Source organism: Oreochromis niloticus, unplaced genomic scaffold, assembly GCF_001858045.2.
Source record: "Oreochromis niloticus isolate F11D_XX unplaced genomic scaffold, O_niloticus_UMD_NMBU tig00002638_pilon, whole genome shotgun sequence".
Lineage (NCBI taxonomy): Eukaryota > Metazoa > Chordata > Actinopteri > Cichliformes > Cichlidae > Oreochromis > Oreochromis niloticus.
In genome coordinates, this window is record NW_020327685.1 from 751 (window position 1) to 27,902 (window position 27,152).

A 27,152-nucleotide genomic window follows, 5' to 3' on the forward strand; every position below is an offset into this window, starting at 1 on the left:
TTGGCCGCAGGTCGGGAAGTGATCCAGACGAGAGCCGAGGGAAGCAGATTCCCCTGGATGATGTTTGTCAGCAGCTGGCTGACTGATGACTTCTGTGTGACATCAGACAGCAGCTTCCTGTTGGTGAAATCCAATGAAAGTCTGCTTTCATCCAGGCCGTCAAAGATGAACAAAAGCTGAGAGACAGCCAGCTTCTCTGCTGTGACCTTCTGTAATGTTGGATGGAAAACATGGAGCAGCTCCAGAAGACTGTACTGCTCATCTCTGATCAGGTTCAGCTCCCTGAATGAAAGCAGAACCACCACACTGACATGTTGGTTCTCCAAGCCCTCTACCCAGTCCAGAGTGAACTTCTGCACTGAGAAGGTTTTTCCAACACCAGCCACGCCGTTGGTCAGAACCACTCTGATGGGTCTCTGTTGGTCAGGTAAGGCTTTAAAGATGTCCTGGCACCTGATTGGAGCGTCATGGAGGGCGTCCATCTTGGAAGCTGTCTCCAGCTGCCTCACCTCATGTTGGGTATGAACCTCTTCACTCTGTCCCTCTGTGATGTAGAGCTCAGTGTAGATCCTGTTGAGGAGGGTTCTACTTCCTGTTTCATCACTTCCTTCAGTCACATGTTCACATCTCCTCTCAGACTGATCTTATGTTCATCTAAAACCTCCTGCAGACCAACATCTGCTGAAAGAAAAAGAGAAAGAAAACTCTTCAAAGTCTGAACAACACAAGAAGTCCAGTTTTCAGAAATGAGTCCATCAGCAGACAGATGTTCAGTCTTACTTTGTACACAGCTGCTCTGACTGGCTGTCTGCAGTCCAGCTCTGCTTCTGGATCTTTCTCCACACTGGGGACAGGACGAGTCTCCCCATGAAGCAGACTGGTCCCAGTTTGAGTAGATGAACTGTCTGCAGAACCAGTGTCCACAGCTGGTAGAGACTGGATCCTTCAGGACGTCCTGACACAAAGCACAGCAGGACAGCTGCTCCTCTCACAAACACCACTCCTCTTCCTCTCTCTGTGAATACATTTATCACTAAAATCATTTACTGTCAAAGTAAAACATCCAGATTTGACCAAGCTGCTCTTGTCCCAGCTGAGCATTAGTTATGCAGCCTTTAGCATTAGCATTGTTAGCATATCTGCAACAGAAACATGGTCACTGTTGAGAGGGGCCTACACAGGAGAAGTTATTACAATCAACCACCGCTGACTCAGTCAGAGTCAGGGGGGTCATGCAGTGGGCCAACCATGTGTTTCCAATTTTATGTTAATCATTTAATTTAATTCATTTGTATATTTGTTATTGTCAGTGACTATGAGGACTCCAAATTATTTTGGAAACATGACTAATTTCTGTAAGCTATTATTTTGTGACATGGACTGAAACATGAGCAACATCACAGGTGGAACTATGATGTTGAGTCAGGTTTCCCAGTGCTTTGGGCAGCGGTCCCCAACCCCGGGCCTCGGACCGGTACCGGGCTGCGAGAGTTGAACTTTACCAGCATTTGATTTCATCTTTGTTATTGTGGCAACATTGCTGGGACATAATGTCAAACCACACAACAATTAAAGGAAGGAGGAGAGGTAGAACAGACTAGGAAAGGACACAATCAAAGGGAACACTAACAAATCAGCTTCTGTACCATCTCTGGTTCTCCTGGGGACCAGTCAGGAGTCCACACTGGCGCCAGTAGCCTCTTTTTTTTTTATTTATTTATGTGTTATTTACGTGTGTGATTCTTCTATTTTCATTATCTTTGTCCCATCTGCATATTCAGACTGCCTATATAAACATAGACCTCCCACGACCCCCCCTCTAATAACACAAACCAAAGAAATAAATGGCTTTTATAGAGAGTTACTGTGTGCATGTTTAGTTTATTCATGCAGACCCACTCTGAGCTGAACCTGTATCTGGGGGATTATTCTCTTTACTCTACAATGTACAAAAATATCTGTGCAGACTTTGTAAAGTTGGAGAAATATTCACACATTAATTTAATTCCATGATGTAAAACTCATAAAACATGATTCTGACACCATCCCAGTAAAGGGGACGATGCACTACAAGCTCATGTTGATCAGGACAAGTTTTCCTCTGAGTTTAACTAATCAGACTTTTCTCTGTGCAGCAGCTGTGAGATGAAGGCTCCAGGACGTCTGCATAGAGACTACATGCTTCACAGTATTTCATACTTTCAGTCTCAGCAGTGAAGCTTCACCACAATCATGTTCACAGCTCTGGTCTCTGCTCATCAACTACAACTCTTAGATTAGAACTACAGACTACTTCTTTTGTTACTTTTCTCATTTTTGTAATGAGTCATATGCATGAAGTGGATTAAAAGAAAATCAAACCATCAGGTAAAACTATTTCAGGTGATCATTCACTGCAGTCTTCTGCACCTATAAGATAAAAGTATGTGAAGCATTACTGACACTACCTGCTGTGACGTCTTTGTGCAGCAACTCTAAACATTTGTGTAACTGCTGATCGTTCACATCAGTCTGAGTTAGTTTGCTGCTTGTAAAATTTTTTTCTTCTCTGACGTCCCTTGTAAGAACGACTTGTTTGCAGATAACATGACCAAGACAGTCCTGTCTTGGTGCAAAACCAAGACAGTCCTGTAAATCATGTCTCTGGAAGGGGAGGACGTATCACAGGCAGAGCACAGCTAGCTCAAATCTCTGAAACCGACTGGCCTTCACTTCCTACGAGACAGAGAAGCTCTTCTACCCCTGTATACGGGAGGAAACAGGACTGGACAACCGTGAACAGGAAGGTTAACAACAAACTGCAGAACAGATTTGCTCCACTATCAAAGGACCCTGGATCTATATCGGACAACCATCCACCTAAAAGTAGCGAAGTAAGGTCTGAAAATCTGTTGAAAAGTAAAAGGCCACAGGGAAAGCTAAAGGCTAGGCCTGAAACTCTGATTGTGGGTGACTCTGCCGTAAAGGATGTGCAAAGGATGTGTGGTAAGAACACTAAAGTCCTCTGCTTTCCTAAGGATATGGTCAACACCTGAAGGAGAGAATTCTTCAGATTGCAGATGAATATCCAACTGTGACAAATATTATTCTGCATACAGCACATGTGTCAAAGTCAAGGCCGAATGAATTATTATGGCCCCCGGGATGATATTTGATTAGTATTAGAATCGGCCCGCAGGTCACAGCCACCTGCTGGGGTTTTGCACGCACCAATACTCCATTCCCCACAATGCAACAGAAGCCTGCGAACTCACTGTAGCGCTGGAAGCGGGACTCGGCTTCATTATTCATCAGCATTCAGACAGATGTCAACTTTCATCAACTCCCCTCCCCAATAATGGCTAAACGGAAGGTGTACGGTGAGCACAGGGAATTTCAAGCCAGGTGGGAGGCAGAGTACATGTTCATGGAGGTAAAAGGCAAACCTGTTTGTCTTCTGTGTGGAGAAAGTGTGGCTGTAATGAAAGAATATAATCTAAGAAGGCACTATGAAACCTCTAAGAAACACAAAGACAGAGACAAGAATATGGACACGGAACAAAGGCTACAGAAGGTGGAAGAATTAAAACGAGGTCTTAAGTCCCGGCAGGCTTTGTTCACAAAAGCAAAATCACAAAGCGAGGCTGCTGTTAAGGCGAGTTTTCTTGTGGCAGAAGAAGTTGCAAAATCAGCCCGACCATTTAGAGAGGGAGGGTTTATCAAAAGCTGTATGCTTAAAGTTTGTGATGCAGTGTGCCCAGACAAAAGGCAGCTATTTTCAAACGTGAGCCTGAGCAGAAACACCGTTGCTGAACGTGTAAACCAGCTGTCCACCAATCTAAAAGAACAGCTTGTGGAAAAGGGAAAAGATTTCATTGCATATTCCCTTGCTGTGGATGAGAGCACTGACACAACTGACATTGCCCAGTTGTCAATTTTCATTCGTGGAGTGGACTCCAGCCTGACCGTAACAGAAGAGTTTTGGCGTTACGTCCAATGCATGGCACGACTACAGGACAAGATCTGTATGAAGAGGTATCCAGATGTGTAAATGAGATGGGACTGCCTTGGGAAAAACTCGTGGGATTGACAACAGACGGAGCACCCGCGATGTGTGGACACAGGAGTGGATTGGTGGCAAGGATACGTGAGAGGATGCGGGACGAAAATGTTACAGAGGAGCTGACAGCTTATCACTGCATAATACACCAGGAGTCGTTATGTGGCAAAGCCTTGAAAATGGAACATGTAATGACCATCATAACGCGTGCAGTTAACTTCATCACCGCCAAAGGTTTAAATCACCGCCAGTTCAAGGCATTTCTGGGAGAGTTGGATACAGAGTATGGTGACTTGCCCTATCACACAGATGTGCGATGGCTAAGCCAGGGAAAGGTGCTGCAAAGATGTTTCGAGCTTCGTGAGGAGATCTGTCTGTTCATGGAAAGCAAAGGGAAAGACACAACAGAGCTTCAAGATGAACATTTATGTGTGAAATGGCCTTTCTGTGAGACATCACAAGCCATCTGAATGTGATGAACCTGCAACTGCAGGGACGGGGGCGTGTCATCTCTGATATGTACAGTACGGTGAAGGCGTTTAAAACCAAGCTGAGTCTGTGGGAGACGCAGATGCAGAAAGAAACTTTAGCCACTTCCCCAGCTGCCAGACCATGGAAGAGAAGCTCTCTACCGCTGTGTTCCCAAGTGCACAGTTTGCCGATAAACTCAACATACTTGCCACTGAGTTCCGACGCCGATTTGCTGACTTTGAAGCTCAAAAAAGCAGGTTCGAACTACTTGCCAATCCTTTTGGAGTTGATGTGGAAAGCGCACCACCAAACCTCCAAATGGAGTTGATTGAGCTACATTGCAATGACACACTGAGGGAAAAATATGAGAGAGTGGGTGCCGCTGAGTTTGCACGTTTCATCCCAGACGCAATGCCTCAGCTGCACATCCAAGCTGCTCAGACGCTCTCTGTTAGGTTTTGTATTGTTGATTGTCATTTATGCTTAGAAATATCTACTCATATATGCTTAGAGTTTTATAATTAGTTGTAGATTAATAGAGGTTTGATCCTTAGTAGTCTGCAGACACACGTTGTGTGCATTCCAGAGCACTCTGGCTTTCACACCCACATCCTGGGAGCATGGGAGAGGTCGTACCTTGTCTTATTGTTTTATGGTAGGATAAACGTATCTATGTCTGTTTTAGGCTAAGTGCATTTTGTTTAGATGAACTGCTGGACTTCCAGGCCAGCAGGGTTAGGAAGTCATTTTATGACCACACACACACACACACACACACGGTATTCTTTGTTCACATGTATACCTATGTAAGCTGTCATATGTTAATGACCCTATGCATATTCATGGAACCACAATAAAAGAGCAGTGTTACGGGGGAGTGGACGAGAGCAACTGGGGTCAAGCGAAGGAACGGCGCCTGTCCAGTTCTCTTCCGTGCACGTGAAACATGAACAGCTTTGCCTACTCGTGTCTTGCTTGCTGTGTAATTACATTGCCTTCAATGTTCAGCGAATAGGTTCAAGCTACAAACCTATCACTCTCCATGTTTGGCAGCACATACCTGTGTGAACAATTGTTCTCTTTGATGAAGCTAAACAAAGCATCACACCGGAGCCGTCTTACTGATAAACACCTTGACTCAATTCTGAGGATTTCCTCAGCTCAGAGCCTGACCCCAAACATTGATGAACTCGCACAAAAGATGAGACACCACCAAGTATCAGGCTCAGACAAGTGAGCATCGCAGAACATTTATGTATTTTTAGTTTTTAATTCAGTTAATTGTTTTTACATTTGTTTCTACAAGATGTGATTTTTCTTTGAACGAAGTATTGTTTTGTCTGTGTGCCATAGATTTTGTATTTATCTTATTGTATTTTATTTATTTATATTTATTTTTCAGTTAATAGACTCAGGGAAAATTGCAGATAAGAGCCATGAGAAAGAATACAACTGATTTGATTTTTTTTTTCAATTTTCTCTTTTACTATTGGACAGCAGTGATTGGTAGGATCATAGAGCAACACAATATTGCACTTTCAGTTTATAATGCATGTAATTTCATTTATGCATTCATCTTAATATTAAGGAGCATATTTTGTTTATGAATGACATTTACTTTTTGCTGTTTGCCTGTTGAAAATGTTTTCTTTTGAAATAACTGAGAGCCATGAGAAAATATTGCTTTATTCATTTAATGTACAGGACATGCAATTTTTCTTTGAAGTAAGTTTGTTTTTGTCTGTGAGCCTGTTGAAAAATGTTTTCACTTAAAATTACTGACAGAGCCATAGAAAATATTGGATTATTCATTTAATCGTTAAATAATATACAGTACACTGTTGTTAGGTCTTGGTTCAATAGGTTATGTGCAATCATTTTAATATGTTTTAATAAACATTGAACCAACCTCAGCTGGTGGCAAATTTGTTTTTTTGGCCCTCCGATGTATTTGACTTTGACATCCCTGGCATACAGGGTCAAACGATGTGTCCTGTCAGGGAAAATTTCCCAAATAGAAAGCTGCCAAAGTAAAACAGAGACACAGTGAGACAATATAAAAAATCATATGTACATGGGTGAACGTCTCGAGAGAGAGTCACACAGTACTCTTCTTTATTGCAGGTTATATAGGCATGTAGGTTACACAGCAGACGGAGGCAGTCTCCGCCTGTTTTCAGAATATAGATAGCTCTCAAGAAATGCTGAGCGTGTGCTGATCTTGGTTTCTGTAAAATCAGTTCATGCTGGTTTCAGTTGGGCGAGGATAAAGCAGAAGTACAATGATTATAACAGAACTGAGTGAGTGTGTGTGTAATCTATTGCTGACAGCTGGGAAAGATGGGTGCATGACACACTGCTCTCAGGTACGCACTGTTCAGATAAGGTTAAAATGGATAAACACATTCAAACACGCAAGCAAAAATATATTAATACTATATGTGTCATGATAGTATTAATAAAATCTCTTCACATGTCCAAACAACAGTCGGAGGTTCTGAAACGATACTTTACTGGATTATTAAATACTGTAAACTCTCTGAATGCAGCTGTATTCATCAGTGGTCCTGTACCGCCCGTCAGAGGAGGAGACGAGAGATTCAGCAGGTTGTTTGCACTGAATAAATGGCTCATATCAGCATGTACTGACCACTCAGTGCATTTTATCAACAACTTTAATATTTTTTGGGAACGCAGGCATCTGTTTAAAGCAAATGGATTTAATTTTAACAAGTCAGGGGTGAAACTGTTCACCTCCAACTTGTTTTATTCCATACGTCATCCATCTGTGCTTGGTGCCAAGGCTGAGATAAACGAGGAGTTATCTCATAAAGAGGAACAAACAGTACTCCGAGAACAAACAAAGCCCAGCAGAAACCTTGAGGAGGAGCTCCATCTGCCCCCACCCGGGAAGAGCCTCAGAAAGGAGAGATGTCTGAGGCAAGAAGAGGGTCCATACTTGCCTCCAACTCTCTCAACAACACCAACGACCAGGACCAGGGACCACGACCTTCCCAGTCCCCCAAACCCCTGATAGGCCTTCACCCTCCTCCCCTCCCTTTCTCCCTCCTCCCCACACCTGAAATTCACTGAGGAGATGATGGAGCGGGTCAATGCTGGGCTCAGATCTACCCCCCGGCCCAATCCCTTTTTGTCCCCCATTAACCCCCCACCAGAGCAGCTAAAGGTTCGCCATCGAGCCCCGCCCTCAACAGAGCAATCGAAGTTACATTGCCCCACCCCCCTTAGTTCCTCCTTACCACCTTCATGCTCTGTCTCCGCAGTCTGATGTGTGATGTGTTGAGGGTCCGGGCTGCGAGGATTATGACAGTGGTGACTTTTCCCAGGAGAAGCTGGGACCCTGTTTACTAGAAGGTTTTAAAATTTCTGTACTTTTAGGTGACAGAAGGAGACATGTGGCCTGGTCAAAACACAGAGAGCTGCACTCTAAAAGATCTTTGAATATAGTAAACATACCTTTGTGCCACAGACTGCTCCCAAACACGAGGGGGCAAATAATACCTCTAAAACACTTAAGTTGGCTTTATTAAACGTTAGATCTTAGCTGGGAAACATTTTAATTAATGATTTAATCACTGAGCACAGCCTTGATTTTATGTTTTTAACTGAAACTTGGTTGGACCAAAGTAACAGTGGAGCTGTTCTCATCGAGACGACCCCTCCTAACTACAGTTTTATCAGTTTCATCAGTGAGGCCAGGGTGAGCAGGAGAGGAGGAGGGGTTGCTGTCTTATTTAATGAATCATTTCAATGTAAGCAGTTATCTCCTGGAAGTTTTCAGTCTTTTGAATATGTGGCGTTACAGTTGAAGGCCCCATCCAAAGTTGTGTTTCTTAATGTTTACAGGCCTCCCAAATACTGCACAGACTTTTTAATGACCTCAGTGAACTGCTGTCTGTGATCTGTGTTGATTTCGACTGTGTAATTATTGTTGGGGATTTTAACATCCATGTGAACAACCCTCAGGACAAAGGGACTAAAGACCTGAGTAACACTCTGGGCAACTTTGGGCTGACTCAGCATGTAACAGAGGCCACACATAATAGAGGACACACTCTTGACCTACTGATCTCCAAGGGCCTGAGCTATTCAAAGGTTACTGTGTCTGATGTGGGCCTGTCTGATCATTACTGTGTTTTCTTTGAAAGTAAAATCTCAGCCCACACAAATATATCAACAGCAGTGATCACAAAACGGTGGATAACTGAACACAGTAGTGAGATCTTTAACCAGGTCTTCCCATTAACATCTGACCTGTCCAGAGGTTCAGTCAATGAGCTCGTCAATAGCTTCAATGCTAAAATGTTAAATGTAATGGACACTATTGCTCCCATTAAGGTGAAGGTTATCTCTGGAAGGAAGAAGTCTCCATGGAGAAACTCCACACTGGTGAAAAATGAAAAAAGAGAGTGTAGGAAAGCTGAGCGCAGATGGAGAAAAACAAACCTCCAGGTTCATTATGACATCTATAAAGAGAAACTTCACAATTATAATTTACAACTGAGGAGTGCAAGGAGGGCCTACTTCTCTGACATCATCACTAAAAACAGTCATAACACTCGGGTCTTATTTTCTACAGTTGACAGGCTAACAAACCCTCCTGTGTCAGTGGCACTGAACTTCATTCGACCATGGCCTGCAATGACTTTGCCAAATTCTTCACAGACACATACCAAAAGGTTAGACAAGCAATTAATACATCAACAGCAGATCTAGGATATGTACTGTGTCCACCGAAAAACTGTTTAAACACCATCAAACAGTTTCACCCTATTAACAGCAAAGACCTGGAGGACATCTTAGGTCAACTGAACTCCTCCTCTTGCTGTTTAGATGTCCTGCCAACAAGTTTTTTCAAAAAGGTCTCAAAGACTTTGGAGTCAGACCTGTTACAGATCGTCAACTTTTCTTTAATGTCAGGTGTGTTTCCAGAATCACTAAAAACTGCTGTAATTAAACCTATACTGAAAAAGGACAATCTTGACAAGACACAAATGAACAACTACAGGCCGATCTCAAATCTCCCATTTTTAAGTAAGTTCATTGAAAAAGCAGTTTCTCAACAGCTCAATTACTTCTTAACACAAAATAACTGCTATGATGCCTTCCAGTCAGGTTTTAGACAGAACCACAGCACTGAAACCGCTCTGACCAAAGTGTTTAATGACATATGTCTGAATACAGACAGTGGAAAAATGTCAGTCTTAGTTTTACTGGATCTCAGTGCAGCATTGATACAGTTGACCACAACATATTACTCAAACGACTGGAGAACTGGGCAGGTCTTTCAGGAACTGTACTAAACTGGTTCAAAACATACTTAGAAAATAGGAAATACTTTGTATCAACAGGTAACTTCACATCTGAGCAGACAAGTATCACATGTGGAGTTCCCCAAGGTTCCATCTTGGGACCCCTTCTGTTCAACATTTACATGCTCCCACTGGCACAGATTATAAAAAACAACAAAATAAACTATCACAGCTATGCAGATGACACACAAATATATATCACAATGTCACCAGGAGACCGAGGCCCTGTACAGGCTCTTGGTAAATGCACTGAGAAAATTAATGACTAATTTTCTCCAGCTAAACAAAAACAGAACTGAGGTACACTGTAAGAAATGTTGATGTCATTAGACCACACCCCTTCTCATTACAGAGATGCACATCACCTAATATGCTTAATTGGTAGTAGGCTTTCGAGCCTATACAGCTTGGAGTAAGACAACATGCATGAAGAGGATGATGTGGACAAAATACTCATTTGCCTAATAATCCTGCACTCCCTGTACAGAAATTTAATATAGATATTACAATCATTTACTCTTTTTGGTTTAATGGTAATTTACCGTTGCCATTTTACATTTATTTCCCATAATTTTGCGTACCCTATATCAGGTGTGCATAATTATTAGGCAACATCCTTTCCTTTGGCAAAATGGGTCAAAAGAAGGACTTGACAGGCTCAGAAAAGTCAAAAACAGTGAGATATCTTGCAGAGGGATGCAGCAGTCTTAAAATTGCAAAGCTTCTGAAGCGTGATCATCGAACAATCAAGCGTTTCATTCAAAATAGTCAACAGGGTCGCAAGAAGCGTGTGGAAAACCAAGGTGCAAAATAACTGCCCATGAACTGAGAAAAGTCAAGCGTGCAGCTGCCAAGATGCCACTTGCCACCAGTTTGGCCATATTTCAGAGCTGCAACATCACTGGAGTGCCCAAAAGCACAAGGTGTGCAATACTCAGAGACATGGCCAAGGTAAGAAAGGCTGAAAGACGACCACCACTGAACAAGACACACAAGCTGACACGTCAAGACTGGGCCAAGAAATATCTCAAGACTGATTTTTCTAAGGTTTTATGGACTGATGAAATGAGAGTGAGTCTTGATGGGCCAGATGGATGGGCCCGTGGCTGGATTGGTAAAGGGCAGAGAGCTCCAGTCCCACTCAGACGCCAGCAAGGTGGAGGTGGAGTACTGGTTTGGGCTGGTATCATCAAAGATGAGCTTGTGGGGCCTTTTCGGGTTGAGGATGGAGTCAAGCTCAACTCCCAGTCCTGCTGCCAGTTTCTGGAAGACACCTTCTTCAAGCAGTGGTACAGGAAGAAGTCTGCATCCTTCAAGAAAAACATGATTTTCATGCAGGACAATGCTCCATCACACGCGTCCAAGTACTCCACAGCGTGGCTGGCAAGAAAGGGTATAAAAGAAGAAAAACTAATGACATGGCCTCCTTGTTCACCTGATCTGAACCCCATTGAGAACCTGTGGTCCATCATCAAATGTGAGATTTACAAGGAGGGAAAACAGTACAGCTCTCTGAACAGTGTCTGGGAGGCTGTGGTTGCTGCTGCACGCAATGTTGATGGTGAACAGATCAAAACACTGACAGAATCCATGGATGGCAGGCTTTGAGTGTCCTTGCAAAGAAAGGTGGCTATATTGGTCGCTGATTTGTTTGTGTTTTGTTTTTGAATGTCAGAAATGTATATTTGTGAATGTGGAGATGTTATATTGGTTTCACTGGTAAAAATAAATAATTGAAATGGGTATATATTTGTCTTTGTTAAGTTGCCTAATAATTATGCACAGTAATAGTCACCTGCACACACAGATATCCCCCTAAAATAGCTCAAACTAAAAACAAACTAAAAACTACTTCCAAAAACATTCAGCTTTGATATTAATGAGTTTTTTGGGTTCATTGAGAACATGGAGAACATACAATAATAAAATATTTCCTCAAAAATACAACTTGCCTAATAATTCTGCACTCTGAAAAATGGTGATTTGCTCTTATTTTACACTGCTAATATGTTGAAAATATATTAATGTACTGTAATATGGCCCATTGTATTTGAAAACAACAGGAAAAATTTGTAACATTATCTACAATTTATCACCTTACAATTTACATAATAATTCTGTATGAATGACAATCTTTCCTGATTTTTTTAATTTGAATTTACGATTTGCAACTGTATATTAATTACCTAAAACATACCGTACTTTTAATTTTAACAAAATGTCAAAACATTGGTAGAATTATTGTGAATATAACGGTGATTTCTTTTCAATATTAACAAGCTCAGGCTGTTTGATAAAACAGTATATGTTAATAGTAAATACAAACAATTACTAAAAATTAAAAAAAAGTATATTTCTTTAAGTTCTACAGTCACCAAGTATAACACAGCTATTTACAATGATTTTTTTTTTTTTGTGGTATAGGGAGGTTTAAATCATGGATTTGCCACTGTTCAGTCCGTGTTCAGTCTGTTTGAGTGTGATACCACCTGCTGAAATTAAAATTAATTGATCAAAATGAAATACAAACAAATAATGAAATAATTTTAATAAATTGGTGTAGTTTGCAAGGTCAAGAGCAGTCAACGAATGTATTATAAAAGCTGTAACAATCACTTTCTTTAAAAAGGAGACAATGCATCACGTGTCTAAACCGTCACCTATATATATATTAGACGAGGAGGGTACTATGTTGTCAGAAATAGCTGTCTGACTGTGAGGTACTGCAACAGCAGAGGGCACTAATACCCCTTGGAAGCGTGTAGTCCGCCAAACCAACGAGGAAGAAGATAGCGCCACTTCTAATGGTCCAGACTGACTCCTGCTCAGCAACGGAGTGCCAGCAGCACCCTGCACCGAACCAACAACCTTCTCTTTCAATGTAAGTATATCATTAGACTTGAAACGTATATCAGCTGTAACCATAGTTCGCTTAGTTTTCTTGTTGCATTGAAAGCGTTCCTCGGTTACAGGCTTCGCCTTCAGTCCTGTTTAGTTTTCTGGAAAGTTCATGCTAATGCAGCAGGTTGAAGATTTTAGCTAGCTTTACTGTGAAACAAACGCCAGTTTAATTTACCAAAAACAGCTAAAGACAATGTTTCTTTTTGATTTCTGTGCCAAGCCAGTGAAGTCACTGAGGGGTTATGTATTTCATTGCGACCTACTTCTGCCACCCTGACCATTGTAGAGGAAATTTAAAAAAATATATGAGTTGGGTCAGTCATATACTCTGAATAAGCTCACTACACTTCTTAAAACTGAAACAACATTATCTGATGAGGGTATTTCTAAGCTTTGTGAGGCGGTTAAGGGATCCAGAAATGTGTAACAGGTGAGCAATCAGCTGAGTCTTCATCAGATGTACTGTGTGACATTATTGATGGTAAGATATTCAAAAGTAGTACTTTTCTTTTTTAAACCAAAATCCATTATGTTTCAAACTACTGCTATACCAAGATGCCTTTGAAGTTGTTAATCCTTTATGGAAATAAATAGATGAAACTGTAGTTAAAGGAACCTTGCTGGAGATAATTTGGGCTCACATTGCACTGGTGGCTTCTGCTTTAGTCGTACACAACATTTCTGTAGATACTGTTTAATGACGCAATCTGTTTTTCAGGGTGGTGATCCAAATCAGTGTGGAGCAGAATGCACCATAGAGATGTACAACTCTCCTGTTGAACACCTCAAGACTGAAGGTACACCAGATATAGAAGGAGTAAAGTTTGAGTCAGTTTTCAACTGTTTAAAATATTTTCACATCTGTCAGCCAGGTTTGCCATTTTGATTAGGGCATATATATATATATATATATATATATATATATATATATATATATATATATATATATATATATATATATATATATATATATATATATATATATATATATATATGACTAACATCTATAAGATTAAAGTATGTGAAACATTGCTGACAGTATCTGCTGTGACGTCTTTGTGCAACTATAAATATATCTGTGACTCCTGATTGTTGACATCAGTTTGAGGTTTTTGGTAAATCAGAAGCATTTTATTACACTGGAGTTGTTAAAAGTACATGTGCATGTAGGCTTGGTTTATTCCTCGCACATTGTTTTGGACATTAAATACATTTGTGGTCAGAGATATATTTGCATCATAGAGTCTGAGACAAGACCGAACGAAAGCTGATGGGATTTGGCTTCCTAAGCAGCTGGGATTTGTGGGTTCAGAGAAAAAAAGGAATGATTTCACAAACAGATTAAAAGTGTCAGTAGCTCTGTACTCTGGAGCCTGGTGCTGAGACTAAGCAGTCTGCTAAAACACCATCATTCAGAAACAGCTCTGAGTCCCTCTGTGACTACCACTCAGGACCACTAATGTGGAGGTGTGGAGCAGGAGGACGAGGACACCTGGAAGAAACCAACCTGACATCAAAGAGTTCATGTTACTAACAGCTCACCTCTCTGCAGCAGACACAGGCTGGGATTTAAAATGAATGGGACGAACTGCAGACCAGTCACTCTGTAAGGACACACAGCTGGGTTCAGGTTCAGGTCCAGCAGGTCTCTCATTGATCCTGTCAGAGAAGAAAAATGTGTTTTTCATTTGGAGCCACAGAAGCTGATGAAAACTTAGAATACCTTCATCATCCCAAAGAGAAACGGGTGAGCATGAGCTGAAGGAAAATCTGAACTAGTGTTAGCAGTGTAAGACCAGAGCGCCACCCAGAGGTAAACACAGTCATTTATACAGTGCAGGACTATTGATGGTTCCACTGTGAGCAGCATGAGTTTAAATGTTGGACATGTTTTATAGAATAAAGTAATTCCTCACTCAGTTACTTCCTTTGAAATGCAGTTTAGAGACATCAAAGAATTCATTTAAATCAGACAGCAAAGTGACATCAAAAACTTCATGTTTCTTTATGGAACAGCTCACCTCTCTGCAGCAGACACAGGCTGGGATTTAAAATGAATGGGACGAACTGCAGACCAGTCACTGTGTAAGGACACAGAGCTGGGTGGAGGTCCAGGTGGGTTCCTGTAAATAATGATGGAGCAGTGCTGTGAGTGCTGAGCTGTGACATGGAGAAGAGTCATGGATAGTTAGAGATGGTCATCTCACCTCTGAGCTTTGGTCTGGCTCTCATGTTCCCCACACAGAGTGCTTTTAGAGGGAGGGACTCCTTCCTCTCTGTCCTCACACTGATCCATGCTGCTCAATTCAGCTCACACACACTTTCTACCTGCAGAGGAAACACAAATCATTCATGTACACATCAACTGAGAGCTGCAGAGGTCGTGTCTGATGTGTTGGACTAACATCCATCTGAGACACAGCTTTCATCTGCAAGCTGCAGTTTAGCAGAGGCACTAAAACACAGCAGTGATTGTGTCTAAACATAAATGCAGTGAAGCTGCTGTTTGTCTGAGTGTAAGTGGACTGTAAAGATAGGGTTTAAACTCAAAGGCTGCACAGGTTCAAAAATGCACCACAGACACAGATAACATATTCAGATAACTTCATTAATTATATTTAACAAACTGAATTATAAGTAACCTGCAGCCTGAGACACAATAAAAGACGAGTGTGGCTCTGCCTATCAGCTGTAATAGTGTCCTACATGAAATCAAACTAACATACTGAGCTGGACGTACCAGGAGCTGAAAAGAGGAAATGTACAAACTAACCATTGGAAAAGGACCCACAGCCACTGGTTTATCCTCAGTCCCACAAACACAAGCCAAATATGGATTTACACTGCATGAGTCAAAGTCACTGATATGGAATAATATGAATAATCGTAGCACAAACACTCCATAAATCTGTGCGCTGCTCTCTGTGCTGAAACAACTACAAATACTTCAGCAGCAGCAGCAGACACACGGGCGACAACAACAACAGGTAACAACATCAGCAAGAATCTTTCCATCAGTCCAAGAATAAAGTCTCCACCTGCCTCCATCTGCACACTGTGCTACATGCTGCACCACAAACTCCACCCTGTACTGAGAGCTGAAAGGCTTCTGTTATTTTTCTACAGATCATCACTATTTTCATGTTATCTTGATATGTGATTAATAAAGAACTTTTCTAGTTAAATGTCAGCTGTTAGTTTAACATAACTGCAGCATGAATAGATTATATCTAACAGAGCAGACAGTTAATCTGACATTGACACTCAGACAGTTAATCAGAGTTTAACATCATCCTGATGTTAAACTCTGATTAACTACACAGACTCAGGCTGAGCTGAGATCATTACTCAGGTCTGATTTGTATCTACTTTGTTCTTATTGGTCAAATATATCTATTCAACTGTTTATACGCAAATATATCATAGGACCGTGAGGACAAAATTTAGGTTAGTGTTTAGAAATATGAAAACTCTAATCGAGAAATAAACTGTTTTAAACTGTTTTTTGCTGCCATGACAGCAGATGGTCTGTGTTTGAAATGAGCCTTAAATCTCACTAAGACTTAAAGGATAATAAAGTGACTTCTACTGAAATATAATGTGTAAGTATCAGAGTGATGCACAGACAGATGTTTAATAACGTTGTGTTACAGCAGCTCTGATGAGTCTCCTCTGTGAGCAGCTGCTGTCCTCATAAACCAAACGGTCCTCTTACTGTGACGTTACAGCTCTCTGGGTTTCTACACTGGTTAACCGTCTGCTGGAGGAAACAGTCACATGACTCTCTGTGGTGGAAATGTCACTTCCTGTTGGAGCGGAGCCAACTCTTTGTGACGCAGTTTTATAAAATCAGACGTTTACATGTTTAATCTGCGTCTAAACTCCACCTGTGCTAAATAATAATCTATCAAACCAGCTGTGACTCTCTGTGAGTCTGTGAGTATAAAGACTCAGAGCTCAGAGTCTCTCCACTCGAGCTCAGGACACGTTCAGAGAGTCAGTGAGGGGAGAGCAGCGGCTCCTCTCCACCTCCTCCACAGACTGATGGAGGCAGGAAAAACTGCCTTCAGTCATCAGGAAGTAAGAACGACTCTGAGTTCAGCTGCTGACCATCAGCTAACTCTGCTGCTGCTCTCATTCAGACTCTGATCACAGACTAACAGGTCATGTCGGACACACTCGGCTTCGTTGGTCCAGCTGTGAGTCCGTTACTGTGAACTATGGAGCGGCAGATTGGTGCTGAACTAAGCTGCACACAGCTGATGTTAGCCAGGAAAACATTACAGATTGTTAACGTTACCTCAACACGGAGCTTCACACAGAGACGATCAGCATCAGTCACAAACACCAAGTTCAGGAAGTGAAAGTAAACTCTGAACAGGAAGGAAACAGTCAGAGAGGCGTTTGACAAACTGTGACAGCTGCTGTTAGAACAGATGTTACCATCATGTTAACAGATCCTGCAGCATCACGTGGCACCAACAGCAGTGTGCACATTTACACATGTGGAACAGGAAGGTCATTAATACCTGTCTCTGTGAACACCTGTCTGAACAGGAGCTGCACTCATGAAGCTTCAAGTACAACTGAGTTAAAGACAGAAACTTAAAGACCAAATATTCAACTTCTTGATCCAGGATTCAAAGAGGATCAGCAGAGTTGAGGTGTTGGAGGATTGGATGTTCCAAACACAGCTGCAGTCAGAGAAACAGATGCTGAGACAGACGAACATCATGTGATGAAGATCAAACTCTGTACAGACACAGGAAACAGCAGCACCGACTGTGATGCATTCAATGACCACGTTCCTGTTAAACACGGTTAGCAAAAGAAAATGAAAAAGAGAGAGAAAAACTTAAATTCCTGATTCTTACAAATTTACTTTAATAAGCCCCGCGCTCCCGGTACCGGGGGCAAAAGACATGTGTGGTATCCACAGAAATCTCAGCTAAAGTCTGATAGAAACCATTTCTACGACCACCAAACACACGAAACAAGCAATGATTAATGCCCAGAAGTCCATAAACAAACAAAACCGAACCAGAAATTCTCCAGACTTCATGTAACCAGCTAAAGGAAGGCTAGTTAGCTTCCAGAGCTATCACCGATTCCTAACACCAAGTTTCACCGCACTCCGACTAACATTCACTGAAATAGCTGCAAGAGAAGAGCGCAAAAACACACAGCGGCACAAACGCGCTAAGACACAAACTGGATTACGGTCCCGATTTCCTCCGTTATTTCCGCCGATAGCATCGTGATTATCAGCAGCTACCACTGCATCAGAGCCACATCCATCAATGTGACGTCATTCAGGGGTAAAACTGCAAAGGATTCTGGGAACGACAGTCACGCGGTACTAGTGCAAGCAGGCTTTCACATGAAAACAGTCACACAGCGATAAAAAGAAACACAAATAATGTCAAGAAGCTGTTGTATTATTAACTGTAATGGCCGGTCACATGACAGCCACTGGAAGCCGACGGGTACAGAGATCTGTTTTTATCGGATTAGTAACAAAGAGCCGACGGATGACCAAATATAATATCCCAGAACACTCCAGCTCACATGTTAGTCTGCTCCAAGCATTCCCACAAAGGTCAGTCTTCTGTTGTAGTTATTACATAATTTATCATAACATAATTGTTGATGTAGGTTACAAATAAGTGGCACATGCAGTAAGTTTGGGCCCACTGGGGTTTGGTCTTGCAACTGAACGTGACATTGTTACTGTGATTCTATTGGATCAAACAATTAAAAACATTCAATCATGTAAATTGACCAAAAGAAATCAAAGTTACAGCCCCTCAGAGTTTAAAGGGCCAGAGGCCAATGAAACGCTCCATGCGCGGCAGAAAAGGCCCATTACCGTGTAAATGTGTGGTTAATTCTTCAAAATATATAAAGAATCAAGCATTTTAGGCCATCTGCTCTTTAATATCTAAAAAATGCAACTGACATGGTGTTCAATGTTTGCCAAAATTGGACATTTTTGTATGTCTGGATATTTACGTAATACCAGTGCTGTAATTTTCACTTTAGAAACATAAATCTTTGCAAACGTGATGTTTATATGTTGGTTACTGAATTTCTGGAATGAAATATGAGCTGAAGCATGTATTTAAAAGGGTTACATGCTAAAAAAAAAAAAAAAAAAAAAAAAATTAGGCAATGATAAAATCTAATTACTTTTTCTGTTTTAGACTCAGTAACTTTGATACGGTAATATCTGCTTCAATATTTACACCGCTGATGAAATTATTCATGACCAAATCGTTCAGTACTCGAGAATCACTGACTGGTGAATCATGATTCACAAGCCCAGCCCACTGACTCATCTCTGTTGCTGTTAGCAAACTAATTTCATTAGTAGAAATATATCTAGCTTATTATTAAAACTGTGGGAAAAACACAACATCCAGTATCTGTGGACGAAGGTGCTCTGACCAGAGCATAAACAACTTTTCTGATTTTTTTTTAGCTGGGATTATGCCCAACTATGATAGTGCTGTTATAGATGGTGATTTTAAAATACATGTATGTTGTCCTGATAAACCACTGGTAAAGGACTTATTTAAGCCTCATTGACTCTTTTAGCCTGGTACAGTCCATCCCTGGCCCTACACATGAGCACGGACACACACTGGACCTTGTCCTGTCGTATGGTCTGCCTGTCACTAACTTGGAGATTTGTGACTGTGGACTCTCAGATCATATGACTTATTCAATGTTGGCTTCAAACATAATGCAGTAAAATCTCACGCTCCTGCTCGGAGCTGTCGGTTTATTAACCCCTCTACTGCCAGGCAGTTTTCTGCTGCTGTTAATCAGCTCGGCGGCCCTTCTGACTTATTTTCCTCTTGCACAGAAGAGCTTAATTCCTGGTTTTATTCTTGCTGTCACACAATCATGGACTCTGTGGCTCCCTTAAAAACCAGGCAGCCCAAGGCTAAACCTGAGCCTTGGTTTAATGAGAGATGGAAAAGGGATAAACTACATGTATCATTTCAAATTCTCAAAGACTGCATCTCTACCAGAACACTGTTAAAGAGGCAAAAAGGGAATATTTTGCAAATATTCTTTCTTCCAACTGTCATAACCCACGTGTGTTATTTAGGATCATTGACATTGTTCTTAATACACCATTGAATGTCTGTTTGGAAGTTTCTCCTGATATTTGCAATAATTTTCTGAACTTTTTTTATTGAAAAGGTTGTCACCACCAGGACTCCTATCACAGCTCCTCACTCTGACCCCTCTGTCTCTGTCCTTGCTGTTTTTACTCAGTTTGAACTTCTGATGTTCTCCACTTTAGAAGATGTGGTTCGCCATATTTAGCCCGCAGGTTCCCCTCGGGATCCATTTCCTCCACAATGTTTTAAAGACATTTTCCTAGTATAGGGTAGTATGTCCTTGACCTTATTAACAGCAGTCTGTCTTCTGGATTGGTTCCTGCATATTTCAAACATGCAGTAGTGCAGCCACTGCATTCTGCTCAACCAACTGGTAGAGCACATTTTCAGACCTTCTTGAGTCTTTTCTACCAACTGGTTTACATCTGTAATGCCAAATAAATCCACCAGAAGGCGCTGTGAATGTAAACGGTTGGCTCTTCTTATACCTCTCCCAAACAGGAAGTCAGAAACAAAAAAACATCCAACATATTTTGAGTGTTTTTGATTAAACTAAGATAGGAAGATATCATTTTTAGATATATGATAGTTTTAGAGGACTTACTAAACAGATGTATGTCACTTGACAGCATTAAAAAGTGAAATTAAATATTTAATCTTTTTTTTTTTTAAAAGTAGTTAAACCAAACGTTTAATTTGTCCCTTCATGGTGCTAATGCTAACATTACCTAAATGTTATTAATATTGATTATTTGCCATAAAATCATTGTTTATCCATTGCTGTTGATAAATCAAATTAAGTGTTAGCGCAGCAAGAATGTGCTGAAATAATTTTCTCAGTCAGTCATTTTTGTAGTTAAAATTAGTAAATTGTCAAAAATATAATTTCATGTTGAACAAGTCGTACATGGATGCTAAAAAATTATATGGCTAAAAATCACATGGTCCTGTGGCATGATACTCATGATACCATCCATCTTCAACCACAGTGTGTCTGAGGTCATGGTTTCATATGAAGCTAACAGGACTGGCACTCTCCACCAGTATACTGCCAACAAACCAGATGAGTGGGGCTTTAAATTGTTCTGCCAATCAAGTTCATTTGGCATCATCCATGACTTGTTGCTGTATCAAGGGAGATCTACATTTTGTAATGCTCCCCTCAGTGAAAAAGAACAGAAGCTCCCTCTAAGGGCCAAAGAGGTAAAAAACACTATGCAAACCCATAAAAGAACCTCAGCTCCTCACAAGTTTCAACTTGGTCCAGAACCTGCACACCTCCTCTGTTGTCAGGTGCATTGATACTAGTGGTGCAACGGATCATCCACAAAAATCTCACAGTTCGGATCGGATCACGGTTTTAAGTCACGGATCGGATCAATTTTCGGATCAGCAAAAATAGAAAACAAAAAGACAAAATTCTACTCGCCGTTTACTTATTTAAGTATTTTTTTGCCTATTAAAACATTCAACTGAAGACTGATTCCACGCACTTATATAAAAACAAATTAAGGTGCATATGGACATTATGGACCATGCTGGGCAGCCTCTGCATCCTCTGCACACGGCCATAAACAACCAGAGGAGTCTGTTCAGTGACAGGTTGCTGCTCCCAAAGTCAAGGACCAGCAGACTTAAAAAGTCCTTTGTCCCACACGCCATCAAACTGTTTAACTCCTCGCTGGAGGGGAAACGGGGACAGAGGAGGGGGGAACAAGTAGCTGTAGTGCCTTTTCACTGTGCAATAGTTTTTGTTAATATCCAACGGTGTAATAGACTCACAATACTTGAAATGTGCCGTTCCCTTGTATTCTTATTCCTATTTATTCTATTTATCCCTTTTGTATTTTCTGTATTTATATATGTGTGAGGAACCCACCCGAGGGATAAATAAAGTTTCATCTAATCTAATGTAATCTATAGGGCAGTGCAGGGCTTTGTATCTACCACTCCGCTGTGATATGACGAGCGGTCACGGTCACGTAGCTTTCCGTAGCGCTGGAGCTCCACCCATTTGTAGTTTGAGCAACAGAAGATGCCTGGGACAGTTCAGCCATAACCTTAAACTTCTCCTGCTCATACATGCTTGGAACGATCTTGTCACTGAAGTGGACGCGCAACGAGATATCATAGCATGGCTCAAGCACGTTCATCACAGTTTAAACTCCTTGTTTTGCACAACAGACGACGGCCTCCCGGGATCGGTTCGGATTTCGGATCAACCGTGATCCGTTGCACCACTAATTGGTACTGTATGACCAAACTGCACCGGTGGAGCTCCCCTAATGGCAGACAAAGACCTGATGAAGAAGGGCCATGGAGCCTGTTATTACAGGTCTGATGAAGGTCTGATTGCAACAATAAGGTTTGACAACAAATATGTCAACCTCCTAAACAATGCCTGTGGGTTCATCCCTCTTTCATCGGTCAAACAGTGGAGCAAAGAGTCCAATGCAAAGATCACCATCCATGCCCATCCCTCATCCCTGTATATAATTAGCATATTGGAGGAATTAATCTTTCTGATATGCTATTACACCTGTATAAGACAAGTTATATGAGTTACAAGTTAAGGAGATGGCATATCCCACTGTTCGGACACATCCTTTTTTTTTCTTTTTTTTTCCAGACACATCCTTGACTTGAATACCTGGTCTACAAGAGGGACTGTGCCCTACTGGACCAGAAACCAATGGCTCTCAAAAGGTTTCTACCTGGCTGTGTCTGAACCAAGTTAACAAGCCAACATCTAGAGTTGGACAACCATGATCCAGCTCTCCAAGACCACAGAATAGATGCTACACACTAAGACCCCAAAGACCAAAACCACAAGCAGATGTTCTTGATTTGCACTGTTTTTTGTTGTTGTTGATTTTGCACAGTAGCATTCAATCAGAAGTGGCCTGAATGTGAGTATTTTGTGCTGTAGCACATTTTTCACATTTACAGATTAAAAAACTGTGTTTTGTTGTTTGATATTATACTGTCTTTGATGGAATGAAAACAGCCATGTTCACTGGCATGCTGCTAGAAATAAACTGTATCCAATGCTGTGGATAGTTTTTGTTTTTCATTTAATTTTAATTTGGCTCTTTATTTAATTTTTTCAACTGTATTATCTAATGTACTTGTATTTGCATGACATCTCAAGGGACATCTCAACCGTTTGGTAGCGATCAGTATTTTAAAAACTACAGGGTCTATTGAAAAAAATGATTGTGGTTATTACTCACCAAAATCAATAAGAAATGCAAAAAATAAAATAAATAAATAAAACAATCCATTGCTTTTTTTTTCTTGGTGAGGACCTCAAAGGGCTGAGAAACCTGGCCTTCATCACAAAGTTTTAGCTAATTATAGGCCTATTTCCAAGCTGCCTTCAGTTTCCAAGGTTTTGAAGAAAATTGTTTTTAGTCAACTGAAAGATTTTCTAGATGATAACAGCATCCTTGAGGTTTTTCAGTCAGGTTTAAAACCCTTCCTAGCAATGAATCTGCATTATTAAGGGTTTTTAATGACATCCTTCTGGCATGTGATTCTGGTAACCATGTTGTTCTTGTCTTGCTTGACCTAACTGCTGCTTTTGACACCGTTTACCACAATATTCTAATTTCTCAATTAAATGATGTAGTGGGTATTGGTGGCACTGCACTTAATTAGTTTAGGTCTTATTTGTCAGAACTTTCTCTGTCAGCCTTCTCGGTTCCAAATCATCTTCTGCTCTTCTGTCATGCGGCGTCCCACAGGGCTCAATTTTAGGGCCACTGCTCGTTTACTGTATTTATTGCCTCTGGGTTCCATCCTTAGAAGGCATGGGATCGCATTTCATTGTTATGCCGAAGACTGCCAAATTTATTTGCCACTGAAGCAGAAGGGTGGCATCTCCATAAAACCTCTCATGACATGCCTAGATGACATTAAAGCTTGGTTGGCTCTAAACTTTTAAATTTTAATGAAATGAAAACAGTTGTTGGTGTTTGGACCCAGTGGTCCCTGCGAGTCCTCTTCTGTAGATTTGGGACCCCTGGAAGTTTATTTTAAACCTGTTGTTACTGATCTTGGTTTTAAATTGAACATGATTTTAAATTGGACAACCAAATCAGAGCAGTGGTGAAGTCCAGTTTTTATCATTTAAGGCGACTGGCAAATCTTTTCTTTCAAAGCAGCAGCTTGAAACAGTGATCCATGCTTTTATTTCTTCCCACCTGGACTGCTGTAACACACTTTATGTGGCAGCTGGTTCAAATGCTGCTGCACGACTCCTAACAGGAACTTGTAAAAGAGAGCATATAACCCTGTGCTGGCCTCCCTGCACTGGCTGCCTGTGTCTTTTAGAGTTCATTTTAAAATTCGTGCCATTTGTCTTTAAATGCTTTCACAGTCTTGCCCCACTTTAGCTCTCTGAGCTTCTTCATCTCCACACACCGTGTCGGTCTCTCAGGTCAGCTGACCAGCTGCTCCTGGAGGTACCAAGATCCAGGAGGATTTTATTTTTTCTTTCTTTTATTTGGCTTTTATTTATACCTTATGTAATTTTATTGTTTTTTGGGTTTTTTGGATTTCACAAGGAAGTCAAACAAAATGCAGTAATTTGCAAAACATGCTGCTAAACACAGCAGTATTAAAATTATTCCACCTGCTGAAAAGTGGATCTAATGTGGGCAGACTCACACTTAGCAAATAAACTTGTGATGTGAGAATGTAATCAAACTGTTGATCAGAGGCAAAGTAATTTAAAGTTTTATGATGCTATCGTCTAATGTTAGCTGACATGATGTTAGCTTATGTTGTTGTCTCATGTCTGATCTGATGATAATAACTAACTGTGACAACACAGAGATTAAATAAAGGATGTTTGTGGATTTCTTATGTTAGAACTATAACTTCAGTTAAAGAGTGAGACTTGAGGTGACAAGGAGAATGAAGAGAAGGAGAAAGAAGTAACTAGGAAGAGAAAATGAAAACAAAAATTTGAAATGATCAAATATTGTGTCAACAGATGCTGGTGATTTTAAAAATTCAAGTAATTTACAGTTTTATCCTATTTGTTGTTGTTTTTTCATATTCTTCTATCTGAAAGAGGTTATTAATATAACAGGTTCTCTTTCTGGTTTCTCTCTCTGAACGTGCTCTCTACAGCTTATCACGTCCAAATGGCGGATGTCGAGTGCAAAACCTGGACAGAAACAATCAGCAAGAAATTTAGCATCAGTCCAAAAATAAACTGTCCAACTACAGAGTTTTAAAATCCAACTAAACTATGAACAGAGATATTTTACACATAAGTTATTGATGACATGACAGTGGTAACAAAACTTACACATCCGATAACACAGACAAAATGGCGGGGGAGCGTTTAACGGTCGGCCTCATGAGTCCGTTACCGTGAACTATGGAGCGGCAGATTTGTGCTGAACTGAGCTGCTCACAGCTGATGTTAGCCAGGAAACATTACACACTGCTAACGTTACCTTCACACGGAGCTTCACACGGAGACGATCAGCATCAGTCACAAACACCAAGGTCAGAAAAGAGGAACTTTGAGCAGGAAGGAAGGAGTCAGAGAGGCGTTTGAGGACACCTTTACAACCACGAACATCTGAAGCTGTCTGTGCTGCATTCAAGTGCAACCTGGAAACTCAATAATCTCTGTCATGTTGTCCAAAGATGATTTATTCCTGCTGGTTTTCCTGTTTGAAACACAAACATCTGTCATCACTTTGTTGTTCTTCATCCTGCAGCGTTTGAATATTTCAGCACTGAACTGATCATAAATTCATGAAGTCATGAATGAAAGTGCAGACTGAGAGTGGATCACATGATGTTTAAGGTGTGTCATGTGACATGTTCAGTATTGTCACACATGTCTAGATTGTCCCTGATATCATAACTGCTCAAACACTGATGATTATATTTGAAGAATTCTTACTGATGGCAGCAAAGTTTGAATGAAGCTCTCTGTCTGTGCTGATTTGTCGCCCTCTGGAGGTCAAAACACAAACTGCATGATGTCACTGTAACCACCACAGTGACAGGAAGTGTTTTGAAATGATGAAACATGTCAGTGATGCTGATAGTGTGTTCATCACAGACGCTCAGGCTTCATGTTGACATGAATCAAAGCAGAGAAACTGGAATGAATCAGATGTTGTAGAAGATGGAGAAACAGGTTGGAGAGAGGATGCTGCTCCTTCTTTGAGATCAAACATGTCGTGTTGTTCACGTGCTGTCAGCGTGACGCAAAGAAACCATGGAAACAAAGTGTGAGTGAAATCAGTCCAAAGTAACAGAGTGAAGAGCAGCAGATGAAGCACAGAGGACACAAAAGGAAGGAAAGAAGGAACAAGGTCCATCTGTGTCCTTTCAAACAAACAAGCATCAACGTCCAGGACTGAAACATGACTCCACTGAGAAACTGAGCGCTACACCATCCTCTCCAAATACACTCACTCCAAACAGGCCATCTTTGATATCCAGTCTATGCTCTGGGCTCCTGCAGCCTCTCCTTCAAAGCTCTGAGGCTTTCTGTCTGCACTGACTCCCTGCTTCCTCACACCTGTCCTCAGGTGTTCCAGCTTTGCTCCCACATGCTGCTCACAGCCAATCGGATCCTGACTTCGTTCTCCGAGCAGATGCTGGGGCAGATCCAGGCTGCACAGACCGTTCAGGTCAAAAGCTCAAAGTGACAAATGTGTACAGAAAGCATCGACCAACATTGAGTCCCAGGAGAGAGGAAGAAGGTGCTGTTTGAGCCTCCACCTGTACTCATACTGCAGCTTTAAAGAGGGCATTAGCCCTCCCCAACGGTGTGCTCCAGCCAATCACAGGACAGACAGTTTGTACATTTGTACACAGTATGAATTCAGAATCCAGCACACAAACAGTCTTCAAACAGAACAAAGACATCAGCACAAAGAAATGGAAGTTGAGAGCTTTCAAATCTTCTGGGATCCTCAGGCTGGGAATTCCAGTCATGTGTGGAGAAGCTCTGAGGCAGCGAGCGGGCTTTGAAGCAGCTAGCTTGGAGCCACAGGCTGGATTGAGCCAAACAACAGAGACGACCAAATGATACAGAAGCTTTGAAACTGGCGTCGCTCGTCCTGAAGTGCGGCCGTTCAAAATGCCGCCGCCGTGCGCGCGTTGGAACCTTTGAGCACTATCGCTGCTTCACAGTGGTGCGTTTCATTGGTTGACAGCTTTGACTCGTTGCTGCTGAACTATCCACATGTAGCCCTCGCTAAAGTCAGTCATTTGTTTTGATGACTGAATAATTCA

The 27,152-nt window shown here is 41.3% G+C and overlaps 1 pseudogene; it reads left to right on the forward strand.

Annotated features, from left to right (window-relative positions):
• Positions 1–3,337: 3,337 nt before the first annotated feature.
• Positions 3,338–5,777, forward strand: LOC109197939 (general transcription factor II-I repeat domain-containing protein 2-like; annotated as a pseudogene).
• Positions 5,778–27,152: the final 21,375 nt, after the last annotated feature.